A 16558-nucleotide genomic window follows, 5' to 3' on the forward strand; every position below is an offset into this window, starting at 1 on the left:
CAACTACCTCAGAACGCGACCAACACACCGATGCCTCAGGCCTGACAGACATGGCAAAGTACATGATCCGGCGTGACATGGTGCAAACAGGACTTACCAACTTTGACGACCGTCCTGAGAACTACCGAATGTGGAAGTTTACGTTCAAAGACGCAATCAAGAGCCTGGGCTTCTAAGCTAGGGAAGAGCTCAACCTGCTATCCAAATGGCTGGGAAAAGAATCCAAGGAGCACTCGAAGAGACTCGGGACGGCAAATGCAAACCATCCCCAAGTAGGTCTCGGCTTATTATGGGAAAGGCTAGAAGAGTGCTACAGTAGCCCCGAAGCAGTCGAAGATTTGCTCTTCAAGAGAGTCGACAGCTTTCCCAGGATCACAGCTAAAGACTACTTGAAGTTACGAGAGCTCTGGGATCTGCTGCAAGAGCTGGAGTTTGCAAGGAAAGACCATTCCTTAACAGGTCTCAACGTCCTAGACTCAGCTCACAGAGTGAGAACCATCTTGGAGAAGCTACCCTACAACCTCCAAGAAAGATGGATTTCACAAGCAAGTCGCCTTCCCCCCTTTCTCATTCTTCTTGAGCTTCATCCACGAAGCGGCAAGGACAAGGAACGATCCCAGTTTCATCTTGGGTGCACAGACCACACACAGTGCAAGAGATCTGAGGAATGAGAGACCAGTTTCGAGATACATTAACACTCGAACACCAATCTCAGTCCACAGGACGGACGTGTCCCCACGACCCAAACTACTCCCGATCAGTCGGTCGCCGGAGACGAGAAACCAAGGGACCCCAACAGGGAATGTCCCATACATAAGAAGCCACACCCACTTAACAGATGCTTTGGGTTCAGGATGAAGTCCCTAGAGGAACGCAAGAAGTTACTCAGCGAATTCGGAATCTGCTTCAGGTGCTGCGATTCCACGACTCACCTAGCGAAGGACTGTAAAGAAGCCATCAAATGTGCAGTGTGTGAAAGTGACAAGCAGTTACATCTCTACATCCAGAGGCGCTGACACTCCACCAACTCAACAACCCATCCTCCATAGTGTAGCATGGCGGGGAGGAAGGAGAAGGAGAGCCAACATCTGTGACGTCTCAGTGCACCGAGGTTTGCGGAAAAGGAAGTGACAAAATATCCTGCGCCAAAATATGCCTTGTCGCAGTGCACCCCCAGGGACAACCTGAGAGGGCTATCCGGATGTATGCAATCCTCGACGATCAAAGTAACAGATCATTGGCGAAGACGGAATTCTTCAACTTATTCAATGCACAAGACAATGCCTCACCCTACACCCTCAGAACCTGTGCAGGGTCAACTGAGACAACAGGGAGAAGAGCAAGCGGCTACATTATACGTTCAGTGGATAACAGAGTGAAGATAGCTATCCCCACACTCATCGAGTGCAACTATATGGGTGCAAACAGGGACGAGATTCCCACACCAGACGTGGCACACCATCACCCACACCTCAGAGGAATAGCCAACTACATCCCGACGGTAGAACAAGGCGCCAAGATTTTGCTGCTGCTTGGTAGGGACATCCTGAGGATGCACAAAGTCCGTAAACAGGGCAACGGACCCCACAACACTTCATTCGCCCAAAGGCTTTACCTAGGATGGGTGATAGTGGGCAACGTGTGCACCGACAAAGGCCACGGACCAGACTATGTTGACGCCCGCAGAACAGTGATAACAGAATGTGGACACACATCCCTCTCCAAACCATGACTTGGCCATCTCCAAGTGACAGGAGGGCAAAGTGAGGAGAAGAGACAAGGTCATACCCCTGAGATCAACAAAAACATCTTCACATCAGGGGAATGTGACAATGGCCTAGGATGCTTAGTAGTGCAGACAACTAAGGATGATGAGTTGACTTCACTGAAGGAAGAAAGAAACCTTCTGAAGGTGCCCGACAAAGGGATCATCCAAAAGAAAATAAAGAATCGGACGGTCCTCCTGCGAGCAATGGCACAGCTAAGACGTACAGCCATTCCTCTCCACAGAATACCAACTGGCAAAGCAGCCAGCCGCCACGGCTGGTACAGATGCAAAAGATTGCACGCTGCAGGTGAAGCCACAGGGGCAAAAAGACTGTACTCTCACACGTCTAAAAAGAGACATGTCGCAGAGACATTTCATAAAGGGATTTACAAGCGCAAAAGAGACTGTTCTTCGTCATGTCCAGGGAGAAAATAACCTCCTGACGGCAGTTAACAAAGAGACACAAAAGCGTTTCACCAAAATCCGTGGAGATGTTCTTGTGCAAAAGAAACTTTCCGATGACCTAGGGAGCACAGCGTTCCAGACAACAAGGGACAGTAACAAACAAGCACCATCGATGGAAGATGGAGAATTCCAGAAGTTAATGGATAAGGAGCTCTTCAAGGACAGTTCGGGCAGTTGGGTGACCCCGCTACAATTCCATTCACCAAAAAGATGCGTCCCTAACAACAGAGTACATGCCATCTCTAGGCTCACTTCGCTCCGCTGCGACCTACAAAGGAAACCGGAGACCAAACACAACTTTGTGGCTTTCATCCAGAAGACATTCCTTAGCGGCCACGCAAAGCTAGCACCCTCACTGAAGGAAGGTGAAGAATGTCGGTACCTTCAATCATCTGTCCACCACTATCAGAAACCCGGTCAGATCTGGGCAACGTTCAGCTCCAATGCTCAGCACCAGGAAGCCTCTCCAAATGACGCCCTACGCACTGGCCAGACTTGTTAGACAGTCTTCCTGTAGTGCTGATTCACAAGGAGCCAGAAGCCATTACCTTCCGTCAAACACCAGTTGATGGAGTGACAAACTATCACAACTGGCACATTGACAAGGTGATGCCCTCTGTAGAGAAAACTACAGAGATAAAAGCACTGTTCTCTCACAAATCTAAGAAGAAACAGGACCAGAGACTTTTGCAAAAGACATTGTGGTGCACCCAGCTAACCTGGACCGGTGCACCTGCTTGGCATCCTTTGCCAAAGAACCTTTGCCAAGGGACTTTGAAACCAGTGATACCGGCCGGTATCACATCCTTGTGTGGACACGGACTTTCGCATTGTTTTGTGAATACGATGTTATCTTTGTCATGCATTGCACATATGTTCCACATATTCCAGTTATATAGTGGTATCTCCAGATACCAGATGGGGAGTGTCATGGAACAAGAATCATATTTCTGTTTGACCCCCTCTTCTGCTTGTCAGCTCCTTAAGTTCAGCTGCATGCATTTGTTCCACATACATACACCGTGCCTGTGTGATGTATCAATATGTTGCCCTTTCTGCCCCTGAGGATGTAACCAGTGAGTTGCTACAGCAACCTCTGAGATTCTTCTCGGAATGGACTACTCTGCCCTCCCCCCTGTCTTTGTTCACAGATAGTCTGTCCCAAGACTATTCCTTTTACCCACATTGTTCCTCACTTCCTTTTCCACCCTGGAGACAGTGAGTACAGCACCCATCTCTGTTACTCTCCTATGGCAAGGCCATCTCTTTCTACCTGTGTCTAACTACAAATCACTACTACACACCATCCACAAGTGCCTGTATTTACTGCTGCTTTTCCAATAAAGTGAAGGAAATATTATAGGACTTGGAGTGATTTGGAAAGGGAGCTGAGTTAATGCTATCTGGGGCAATTCACACATCACACCCTGGCTTCAGAATAATAATACAAATAACATATAATGGGAATAAGCACTTTCAGACATAAAAGAGACATTTAGGAAAAGGAGTCCCTGCCCCAAAGAGCTTACAATGAAATTGGTAAGTAGGAGGAACGTACAGGGACAGAAGGATGGTGTTTTGGTAAGTGCGTCTGCAAGGGGCCAATGTTTATGTAAGAGGTGTATAGTATCAGCCACGGAGCTACTCGTGTGCTTTGTTAAGGAGATGTGTTTTAAGATGGGTCTTAAAGGTGGATAGAGAAGGTGCTAGTCGGATATTGAGGGGAAGGTTATTCCAGAGGTGTGGGGCAGTGAGTGAGAAAGGTTTAGGGCGGGAGAGGGCTTTAGACACAAAAGTGGTAGAGAGAAAACATCCTTGAGTAGAAAGCAAGAGTCGGGCAGGAGTATATCGAGTAGCTCATCTTTAGCCAGGGTACAAAAGATCTCTATTGTCACAATAAAAGGTAAAAAATGATGTTCCAGGTGTGTAATCTGATGTATTTATAGTAACTACAACATTAGTGAGAATGAACTTCTTCCCAAATCAAGCGATAAAGACAATTTCCGTATGCCTCTTATAATGGTCACAGTGTAAATAATTTTTAAAAGATCAATTTTTAAAGTCCCTCTCTTTCTTTTACTATCACGTTTTAAACAGCCCTGCCACTTTTGAAAAGGATTATAATCTCCTGAATGGCCATCAGTTCAGATCACATGAAAAAATGTGTAGTCATTTTGGATTTATTTATTTTGATGATAACATGGTACTGTATATGTCTTTTCCTAGCTGCAGTCTCCCAAGGCACCTGGTTGAGGTTACATTCACTGGATGAGGAGCCATCTGGATTATTACCCCGTGCTGTCTTGAGAGGGTGATCTTTGTGTGCTGTTCTGCTCATGATCACAGAAGAATTCCTTTAGGCAAAGCTGTCTGAAGTAATCCTTCATTTCGTCAATCTCTCGCCCAGGACAGAATGTTAGTTGTTCAAAAAGTTCCCAAATCCCTGGCGTATACAGACACGGGGGCTATGGATCAATGCAAAAGTGGTGCAATTCTGGTACAAAACAACTGTGTGCTATAATATATATAAAAATTGTAATCAGTGACACACAGATACAATTGTTTTAATACATACTATACACATCTGTGTGCCATGGACTTGTTATTTATTTGCCCCAAGATATTTGCCTAAAAAAAAAACATTTATGCAGCACATTTGGCACAATAGAATTTATGATTTCCGAGCATCAATTTACTGCCAAATTTTCCATTTGCGGCACTTCATACATAGGGATTGGCCCCCATTTTTTGAGAAATGCTCTGGTTTTTGATACTGAAAACATATCCCCACCTCAATTTGAATCATCTGTTTATCGCTGCCATTAGTTACCTTTACTTTTATCTGGAATTTTTAAACAAAAGAAGAAGGAATGATGATACTGAAAAACTGGCACGGTGTGCTCACCACAAACAAGGCGGACCCGCGGTGCTGAGGTGGGAATTGGATAAAACGCCCCCCACAGCCACGAGGGTGCGTCTGGATTGTAGGGTTTGTCGAGGCAGCCGGGTCAGGAGTGGAGAAGAATGGAGAGTTGGTAACCTTGCCAGAGGTCGGTGCAGGAGAAGTACCGATCGTTGCTGGAGGTAGCCGAGGTTGAGTTTGGAGAGAGGAGAGTCGTTAAGTTCAGGGTGCAGAGGTCAGGATTGGAGAAGGTATCGTAGTCATTGTTCAGTGCCAAGGTCTGGGCAGGAGAATACCGGATGGTCGAGGAAAGCCAGGTCGGTACACAGGAAGGATAAGCAAGGCAAGGCAAGGATAGGTAAACACAACACAACTGGTACTATGCTCTGCCAAAGAGTAAGTGGCAAAGCTGAGCATAAGTAGGAAAAGGAAGTCCAATGGGAAAGCAGCAGCAAGGGGTATGAGTCCAGCGAGGAATGCCATAGGGCAGAGAGCAGGTGCAGGGAGTACCTGAGTAGGAAGGCAGAGCTAGGATCTGTAGTGTGCCTCCGTGCGTGTGACCTTGCCTCCGTGCACGTGACCACATGCGCGAGACTGCGTGCGCGCCGAGGGCGGTACTACTTAGGTGGCACTGGCACGCGTGTGGGAGGAGACGGAAGCCAGCGGAGTGTGCAGTGCGCCGACGGCGGCGTTGCTCCCTGAGCCTCACAAAAACATAATATGGCTAGAGCTGACACCTTTGTAGTGATTGGAATTGCAAACTTTTTTCATGCCAGGACTAAGCTAAGTAAGACCTGCCTTCCCTTTCCTGTCCTACTTGTCCCACTTTGTGTAACTCCAGACCATGCAGATCTAATACTAAAATGGAATAAAAGCATAGAGAAGCAAGCTGTCCTCAGTTGGAGAGTTGGACCACCTCATTGGATGTGGAATCACGGCTCCTGTGTGTCTGCCACCAACATTCTACCTGTGACATCACCACCTTCACTAAGACCATCAAACACCTCCAGTGCTAGTAGGGAGAGTCTGGTTATCTTGCCTCTGTCTTATCTATCTCATTCATTCACCTTCCTCCCACACACTAATTGCCTTTGTCTGCTTCATTAATTTGAACGGGAATAGCAGCTGATTGTTGCTATCCAACACGGTTTTTGCTTTATGATGAACTGCTACTCTCATCAGTATCCCAAAGCATATTGTACATCGCGAGCCATGGGTATCTCCAGGCTGCAAAACGAGGGCAAAACTGGTGCAGTAACACCACACCTGATTAATCAATCAAGAAATTGCCATGGGTTTTAATGAAATTGCATTTCCTTAATAAATCTGATGCCGTTTTTTTTTTTGCCTCAGAGACTTTAATAAATAACACTCTCTGGGGGTTATTTACTAAAGTCTCCCACCTGCAAAAATGGGGCAAAGTGTGTGCAAAAGAATTACACCAGATGAATCAAGAGGAACAACACTCATTACTTTCTGTGGGATTCCTTTTCATTGAATAGGGCTGATTTCTGGACAGGTTTTGCCCTGTTTTTGCCACCGGGAGGTTTTAGTAAATGGATCCCTCTATGTCTAGGCAAAAGTGGTGCAAATCTGGAGAAAAACAATTACACTTGATGTATCAAAGAAAAAAAGTCCTATTCATTTAAATGGGATCTGTTTCTTTGAGTCTTTTTGTACTAGCAGTGCACGGCGTTTTCCGTTATACATAGAGACCTATGTACAAAGTGACACAAATGACTTTTTTAGTGCAACATTTTGATTGCATTTGTACTAAACTCAAACTTTTCCGTGTGCACTCAACATTATCGTATACTTTTTTGGGTCGCACAGAAATGAACTGTGCCTGGCATACAGATACAAATGGTAAGTGCTCCAAAGTAATGGTTCTGTGTACCAAAGCAAGGAGAAAAAGTGCTGAAATTGTGCGCTAAGTTCAACACGGTGTGAACCCTCAAAAGACTCTTAATAGTGTTAGCGCAGAATTTCGTTTTTAAGCATGAACGCAAACATTTATTTCATGCAGCACAGCTGTTATTATATTATATAGGTCAGGAGTGGCCAACATAGTCCTCAAGGGCCATCAACTGGCCGGTATTAGGGATAACCCTACTTCCGCACAGGTGGCTCAATCAGTGGCTCAGTAATTCTGACTGAGTCACCTGTGCTGAAGCAGGGATATACTGAAAACCTGACCTGTTGCTAGCAGTGAGGACACTCATGATATAGGTAAAGAAAATGGATTCAACCAAAACAAAATGGAGACCTGCATCATTTCTATAAATACATATGTGTATCTGTTGCTTTAGGATACAGTCGATATGTGGGAGAGGGGCATGGACTGATCTTCATAAAAGGTTATTTAAAAAAAAGAACTGTAGTCCTGCACACTGTAATAAATATATAACATTAGAATAGTTCAAAGGAAGTATGTGTAGAAACACTGGTGCACATAGGGTTGCCAGGTGTAACAGAGGTAATACTGGACATGTATGTGTATACCAGTTTTACCTCTAGACATAGTGACCTGACTGGCTTGGGGGTCTGTGGGATTTCCCAGAGCAGGGAGAGAGGAGGGCTGTTGCTAGGGGGCTGTGCAGCTCCCTCTATACTGATTTGCTACTGCTTGGTAATGCAGCCAATCAGGAGCAGGTGACAGGAGCCTGGGGGTGAGGCCAAGGAGAGGAGGAAACGCATGGAGCAGAGAGAGGTAAGAGGGGTGTGTATGTGACTTGAGCGCGTCGCACCTTTCACCATTGTGTCCTGTAGTTTTGGAGAAGCCGCCTGGCTGCCCTACTGCACACTAGATAAACAAATATGAAAAGGCTAATTGTATTACAGAAAATAATAATATTCCCCCACATGTAACCCCACAAAAATAAAGGTTAAAAATGATCACATATATCCCAGAAAAGTCCAAATGCGGATCAGAACAGCATAAAATTGTGTCAGAAAAATTATTTTGATTATTGTGAATCATAGATGCTGTTTACGTATGTAAGGATGTGTTAATACTCCGTGCATGTGTTCACTGTACGGCGGGTTCCGCTCGGCAAGTGGTACAGGGCGCCGCCATATTGTTGCGCAATGTTGCGAGGTCACTGGTATAGAGGAAAGGTCGCCCAGGAAGCGCGCGAACAGCGAACCAATGAAAAGGGACTATGTACTGAACGTTAACCTCCCGCGAACCTTGGAGGAGTCAGCTGGGGGCGAAGAGCCAATGAACAGGCTGGGTTGTTAGGGGAGGAGAACCGGAAGCGTGGGGGAAGAGCACCACGCTAGTAGAAGGAGTTGGAGTTCTGCGGAACAGGGAGTGTGAGAGCAGGGGGTCCGTGACCCGCCTGCCTAGGCCAGAGACTATCCCCAGGTCCCGAGGAGTATTCCCTGTGTCACTGTAGGTTGCGGTACTGTAGGGCCGCCCGTAGTGAGGAGCTATTGTCATGTTAGACAGAGTCAAGCGCACAGAGCTGTGGACTGATATTGCCGTTTGGGTACAGACGGCGGAGCCAGCGACAGCGGAAGGTCTGGTACAGATACGACGGACCCTTTGAGAAGAGGTGTGGTCACCGCCGTGACCGGGAGGTATTTTGTATTCTGCAAGTGCACCGACACCGATCATCAGGCGCTGATCCCGCCTTAGTATTAACTTGAACAGACACTAGCAAGTGGCTAGTGGATAGATAACATTCTTCCCAAGTGTCACAAGGACAAACTATATGAGAGCGTGGCTGAGCCACGGCTGTACAGGACAATATCCCCTTTTAGGTGTGGCCGAGCCACTTTAGCATGATAGATGTTATACTGTGTTAGGAGTGAGGTTCATGTTATGATACAGTCGCGTATATATATATATGCATGCATGTTGTGTTGTCAAGGAGGTGCCACAGACAGATGCAGTAAAGTTTGGTTGTCCCACGATGTATGGTATGGTTCTTGCCCAGGGTAAATCTTTCGAATTGGGGATCCTGGGTAAGTGGAGGCGCTGCGCTATGTTATGAGTGTGTATTGCCCCAGGCTCCCAGCTAGCGGAGGCTCAGATCTCCTGGAGCCACAGGTGTTAGACAGTAACCGGTAGCCCTTAGGTAGGTGTCCAGAAAAAGGGCTACATTTGGAGGCGCTGCTGAGATCTTAGACCTGGGGTGCCCCAATCATTTTTTTCTCAATCTGCAACTAGCTTTACACCATGTCTGTGCCCTCCCCGCTTGAGGTGCGCAAGTGGGCCCAGCGGCATGGAGTCCCCCTGAACCGTGTCTTCGCCCTGGGACATGTCCCCGCCACCATATCCTTAGGCACCGTGACCGACCAGGTCAGAAAACTTCCACTACTAGACACTGCCCAAGCCAAAGACTATTTTTACGATCGGGACCGGACGTGGCGCCGGGTCTTATACACCACTGAACGGGATATATGCCCCGATGCGCTGCCCCGAATACTATTGCTGCCGGAGGCTCCTGGCATATACTGCCCCATAGTTCAAGTGGATCTCACTGAACCTCTGGCCACTTCCACCCCACAGCGAGAACACGCTCCCGCGCTAGGTGCCGTTGCAGGAGGCCCTGACCGCTCCCCTGACAGTAGTCTGAACCCACGGTGGCCAGCGGCACTGGGCCTAGGCTCTCCGTCCACCCCCTCCGTTCTGAGGCCCGGGCTAGATAGACGCAGTATGTCAAGGCTAGACACCTACCCCTCAGTTGGAGGTAGTCTACAGGACGATGCCTCTATTCCAGCGGTTGCCGCAGCTATTCACCACTCCACCCAGTCTCTCCAATACCGGAAATTAAAGGCGTTCTCGGGTGATAAGCCCACACCTCAAGGAGAAGTTGGGATAGAAGAATGGCTGGATCATACGGAACAGGTACTGCCCGAGTGGACCTGCATGGACGCGGTCCGGAGACAGCGCATCGTCGAGTGCCTGCGACCCCCAGCGTCCCACATGGTGCATTACTACCGGGACGACCAGCCGGATGCTGACGCGGCGGACCTCATTTATTGCCTGACCAAGGCCTATGGGACCCCTGTGGATACCTATGCACTGATGGCAAAATTTCACGCTCTGGCTCAGAAAGAAGGAGAGATGGTGTCCGACTTCCTCAGACGTCTACATATAGACTTATGGGCTATGGTGAGGAAGGGTGTAGTGCCAAAGGTGGAGGCCGACGGACTGCGCACTACACAGCTGTTGAGGGGGCTCCTGCCCCTGCATCCAATGTCCGTACGTGTCAGTGGCTGCCTAACGCCCGGACAAGCCTTGACGTTCCATGACCTAATGGACCGTGTCCAAGCGCACGAGACAGTGCTGTTAGGGCGCGAACTAACTCCAGGGAAGAAGGCATCGCTAGGGAGCAAGGATGCCAAAAAGTCGGAACCAAAAGCCGAAGTGCCCGAGCATGGGGACATTGACCCAGATGACGCAGGAGCACCGGTGCCGGCCCGACCTCGCCCTATGTCGGGGCGAAACTCGCCGCCCGGGTGAAACGAGGCCTACCTCAGCCAAATCCAGTGCTATGCGTGTGGGAAGATGGGACACCTTCGGGCCCGTTGCCCCTCCCTACGGAAAACAGCATCCCGGCAGGCTCAGTCGATGCCATGCACCCCCCAGGATGGAGGCGCAGGAGCCCAACCTTCCCTGAAAAATCGAATTGGACCCGCCACCATTGTTCGAGTAGTTATTGAAGGTATCTACGCGTCGGCCTTGCTGGACACGGGATCCCAAGTGACCATCGTGTACAGGTCCTTTTATGATCAACATTTACACCGGTTGCTGTTGCTATCTGCTGACGTTTTACGGTTAAGGGGGTTGAGCCACGAGGATTATCCCATCGATGGAGTCGTGAAGGTGCAGTTGGACATTCCACAACTGAACACTGGTAAACATCATCCCATGGAAGTGGAAGCACTAGTGTGCCCCGAACCCCAAGACCACCCCAGCGCTCCGATAATTTTGGGGACTAACACCGACATTGTGCGCGCGGTGTTCCGCATGTACTTGCAAGAAGCGGGCGAGGCTCCGCTGCTAGCCCTCGCTATGTGTCCAGTACTACAAGAGGTTTGCGGTAAAATCGCAACTGAGGAGGAGCATGGGACGCTGTATAGTCAAGAATGGGGACTGACTCACATTCCCCCCGGAGAGGGTAGAATGATGATCACGGCCTGCCACTACCCGGACCGACGTCCGGAGGATCAGTTCTTCTCTTTGGAGAGTATGGCCCAAGACGAACAGCGGCTAGGCTATGAAGTGTTAGCCTCTGTAAAGAAATGGCCCGGGAGAATTCCGGCCAGAACCTGGGTGTATGTGCAGAATATCTCCCCATATCCCATGAGTATTGATCGGCGACAGCTGCTGGGTAGAATATACCCCGTAACCCCCGAGGAGAAGGCCCTGAAAGAACAGCCAGCGGACACTACCCCCCCTAACGACTCCCCGTTGGATTTTGACTTCGGAGATTCCCTGCTTCCGGAAGAATGGAGGGAGAGACTGCGGGCACAGCTACAAGAACGACAAAGAGTCTTCTCCACGAGTGATATGGATGTGGGGTGCAGTCGCAGTGCCCGTCACACCATTCGGATGAACGATGTTACCCCCTTCCGGGAACGCTCCCGTCATCTAGCCCCCCGAGACGTGGAAGAAGTGAGAAGGTTGCTCGCCGAAATGGAGGGAGCTGGTATTGTGCAAGGATCCCATAGCCCTTACGCCTCACCCATCGTGGTAGTCCATAAGAAGAATGGGACGGTCCGTCTCTGTGTAGACTACAGAACACTAAACAACCGCACAGTCCCCGATCAGTATACGCTACCCCGGATCGAGGACCTCCTGAACGCCTTGACGGGGAGTAAATGGTTCAGTGTACTCGATCTGAGGTCAGGGTACTATCAGGTGCCAATGGGCCAGGAAGACCAGGAGAAGACGGCCTTCATCCGTCCATTAGGGTTCTATCAGTTTACCCGCATGCCACAAGGGATCTGCGGAGCTCCTGCCACCTTCCAGAGGCTGATGGAACGGACTCTGGGAGATATGAACCCCCAAGAATGCCTGGTGTACTTGGATGACATTATAGTGTTCGGGAAAACCTTAGAGGAACACTCGGAGCGGTTGATGAAGGTGCTGGATCGACTTCAGAAGGAGGGCCTCAAACTATCCTTGGACAAATGCAAGTTTTGTCGACCGTCCGTGACATACGTGGGCCATATTGTGTCCGCTGAAGGGGTGTCCACCGATCCAGGGAATATAGAGGCTGTGGTGAATTGGCCCAGGCCCAGTAACGTTCAAGAACTGCATTCCTTTTTAGGATTTTGTGGATATTACCGACGCTTTGTGGAAAGCTACTCGAGCAAAGCCAAACTCCTGAATAATCTTCTAAGAATTTATCCGGAGGATATAGAACGAAAGAAAGTCACGGCACAAACACCTTTTGGGGAGAAAGGGACCCCTGCTTGCGAACAAGCGTTCCTGAATTTAAAAGCCAGTCTCACCCGGGCCCCAGTACTGGCCTATGCTGACCCTGATCGTGAGTACGTCCTACATGTGGACGCCAGTCTTAGTGGCATAGGAGCAGTGCTGCACCAGAAATACGACACCGGGCTTCGCCCTGTGCCGTATGCGAGCCGAAGCTTGACCCCCAGCGAACAGAACTATCCTGTCCACAAACTGGAGTTTTTGGCACTAAAATGGGCGGTGGTGGACAAGTTACACGACTACTTGTATGGAGTGCAGTTTGAAGTGCGAACGGACAATAACCCAATGACCTATATTAACACGTCCGCCAAATTAGATGCCACCTGACACCGGTGGCTGGCAGCTCTGCCCAACTATAGTTTCAACCTCAAGTATAAACCCGGGCCCACCAACGTGGGAGCCGATGCTCTGTCCCGGAGACCTGGACTTCAGCCCACTATGGATGAGGAAGTATGGGAGGAGATTCCGGGGCCTGGAATCCGTGCTCTATGTTCCGTAGCAGCAGTGGTTAACGATCAGGTGGCGTTCTCAGAGCTAAGAGTCGCTGATTCGCTGGGGTGCCACTCCCGAGCCATTCCCCGGGCCTATCAGAGTCGAGAAGGAATGAATCTCACTGAAGATAAAATCATTTCCTTGAGAGACTTGGTACATCACCAGATCCAAGATCCAGTGGTGGAACTGGCTCGTCAAGCCGTGCAGCAAGGGAATTCCTCTATACTTAAGCAAGCCCCCAATGAACTGGTGAAGCTATTGCTGAACGAATTCGGGAAGTTCGAACTGGACAATTGCCTACTGTATCGGGTAATTCCATACCACAACCATCCTGACCTGCGACAACTATTCTTGCCGGAGCGTCTGAGAAATATGGTTCTCCGGGCCCTTCACGATGATCACGGCCATCTGGGCGTTGACAAGACCTTCGGACTACTTCAGGATCAGTTCTATTGGCCAAGGATGAGAGAGTCAGTGGAACGACATTGCCGGAGGTGTACCCGCTGCCTGCAGAGAAAGACACTCCCCACCAGAGCGGCCCCCATTGCCCATCTGAAGAGTTCGGGACCCATGGATTTGGTGTGCATGGATTTCCTGTGTATTGAGCCAGATAACTGAGGCATCAGCAACGTACTAGTGATTACAGACCACTACACAAGGTACGCCCAAGCGTTCCCTACCAAAGATCAAAAGGCAGTGACCGTGGCCAGAGTCTTGTGGGAAAAATACTTTATTCATTACGGATTACCGAACCGCCTCCACTCGAATCAGGGCAGAGATTTTGAGAGTACTCTCATCAAGGAACTGTTAAAGTTACTAAATATAGCTAAGTTACGGACCACCCCGTACCACCCAGAGGGGGATGCTATGCCCGAACGGTTCAACCGCACCTTGCTGGATATGTTGGGGACCCTAAAGGGCTCACAGAAAACAGAATGGAGCAAGCATGTAGAGACATTGGTACATGCTTATAATTGTACCCGACATGAATCTACCGGGTACACGCCGTACTTCCTGATGTTCGGGAGAGAAGCTCGATTACCTGTAGATGTGAGACTGCGGATATCTACCGATGGGGTATCCAACAGAACTCACTTTCGTTATGTGCAGCGGTTACGGGATAGTCTACAGCAGGCCTATAAACTGGCTGTAAAGGCAGCGGAGAAACTGAATGCGGGTAACGAGGCGCTATGATCACAAAGTGCGACATAAGGAAATCCGCCCAGGGGATGCTGTTCTCCTTCGTAATCTAGGCGTTCCCGGGAAGCACAAACTGGCTGATCGGTGGAGAGAAGGGGTGTACGAAGTGGAATCGCAGATGCCTGGCCTCCCGGTATATCGCATCAAGGACTCTGAAGGTCGGGTAAAGGTGTGGCATAGGAATCATCTACTCCCCATACCTCAAGTAGGGGACAACGAATCGGAAGCACCCACTATCTTCATTAATGGAGAAACTGAATACCCAGATGATGGCCTAGAGACTGTAATAAATGCCACCTCTGAGAATCCTATGGAGGGAACCTCTCAAAGGGGCCCTCCGGCCGCGGGGGCATCTCCCGAAGGAGCTACGGGTAAAGAGCCCCTTGGTCCAACGGCAGACACGCTGACTCCAATGAGCCAGCCATTAGACCCACAGAGCCCGTGCTTTGTACCCCAGAGAGACTTTGTAGATCTGATGAACACCCCCAGGGCAGAAGTGGAAATGCCAGCTGAAACTAGTTACCCCTCAGAGGAGGTGACTGAAGAACAACTTCACCGAAGTCAAAGAACTAGTCAACCTCCAATGAGGATGGCTTACGATAAATTCGGGGCACCCCATTATGAGGCTCAGCAGTGGGCTCGGCATAGAATGCAGTCAGTAGTGGTCATGTTCAATGAGATGTGTAATCTAATCTAAGACAGCAGGGGATGTACCGTGATGTGTTCTTTTGTATAAATGTTATGTAGTGTAGCCAAGCGGGGACGTTGGATTCTGGGGAGGGGAGAATGTAAGGATGTGTTAATACTCCGTGGCCGACTACATCCAACGGAAGTCCCAATTTATTTATAGCTGTAAACGAAAACATTCAAGGTCATAATTCAAAGCCAGCAATCCCCTCTACTCACCATGACAAAAAACATCCTCCATACATGGATTCTTGTGGATGGTGGATATTTGTGTGAATGATGTATTGAGAGAGTTAAAACAATATCAGTCAGGTCCCCTTATTGCTACACACACACACGGACACACACACATACTGCTGCGGCCGAGTTTATTCGAGCATTTGCCCGTTCTCGGCCGCAGCAGTTACCTGGCGCGCGCCGGAGGGTGCCGGGCGCGCGCCGAAGCAGCGGAGGAGAGGCCCGCCGATCGCGGCTTCCCCCTCTCCTCTCCGGGTCCGCCGGTTCCCCCGGAACCCCCTGCCGCCGTCCCCCACATCGCGGGACACCAGGGCTCCCTCGGGGAGCCCTGGACGCGCGTGCAGGGGGCGCAGGCACCCGATGACGCGTGACCGCGCATCGGTGACGCGCGGCACGCCGAGGGGCTGCCACTTGCAAGCCGGGAAATCTCCCGGCTTGCGGAACTGGCCACACTTCAATAAAGTGTGTCGCCAGTGTACTGTACACACACACACCCACACACACACGGACACACACACACGGACGGGCACACCCACACACATACACCCACCCGCACACATACACACACGGACGGACACACACACACGGACACACAAGTCATAGCCCCCACCCACTCGACCCGTTTGGCCACGCCCCCCGCGCCCAAAAAAGTTAACTGCAGACCGCAGATCGCGGTGCAGTGACTTGCACGCGCCGCCGACAAGCAAGGTGGCCGTGCGGGCGAATGCACCAGGGCCTTAGCCTTACAGACCAGAGCAGCAGCAATGTGCTGCCAGGAGGATCCCAAAAGACCTGCTTCGATGATTTCAACTTTCTGGCCTGATGGAGGCCAGTGAGGTTTGAAAAGCAATGATAGAATGGAACAGTAATACCAACATGTGCGGGCTTGATGACATTCATGGGATTTGTTACGCTGAATGTATCTGTTAGTATGGTCAATATGTGTGAAAGACCAGTCTACTTGGCCCTGTTTTGATTTTTATTTTAACACGTTGCCCAGGTTCCCCTTTTTTTGTCTCTGATTAGACTCATTAACTGCAATGCTCAAACATTTTTTGTTATGTACAGAATTATTGATTTAAAGGAGCTATCCAAGTAGGTACATTATTATTATTTTATTCAACATAAGTTTGAAGCAGTGGGTGTCGGGAGCTGGACGCCATTAATTTCAGCTGCGGGGACCCCATCATCCAGAGATGACTTACTTCCGAAGGGGGTGCCGGTATCCCTCTACTTTTTAAAGTTCCTGTGCCACGCGGACCAATAAGAAGCCACACCTGATGATGTCACAGCTTCCTATTGGTCCGCGGGGGTGTGGGGGCTTTGAAAAGCGGCCATTATGTGATCCCGGCTA

Source organism: Ascaphus truei, chromosome 1 (assembly GCF_040206685.1).
Source record: "Ascaphus truei isolate aAscTru1 chromosome 1, aAscTru1.hap1, whole genome shotgun sequence".
NCBI classification, from domain to species: Eukaryota; Metazoa; Chordata; class Amphibia; order Anura; family Ascaphidae; genus Ascaphus; species Ascaphus truei.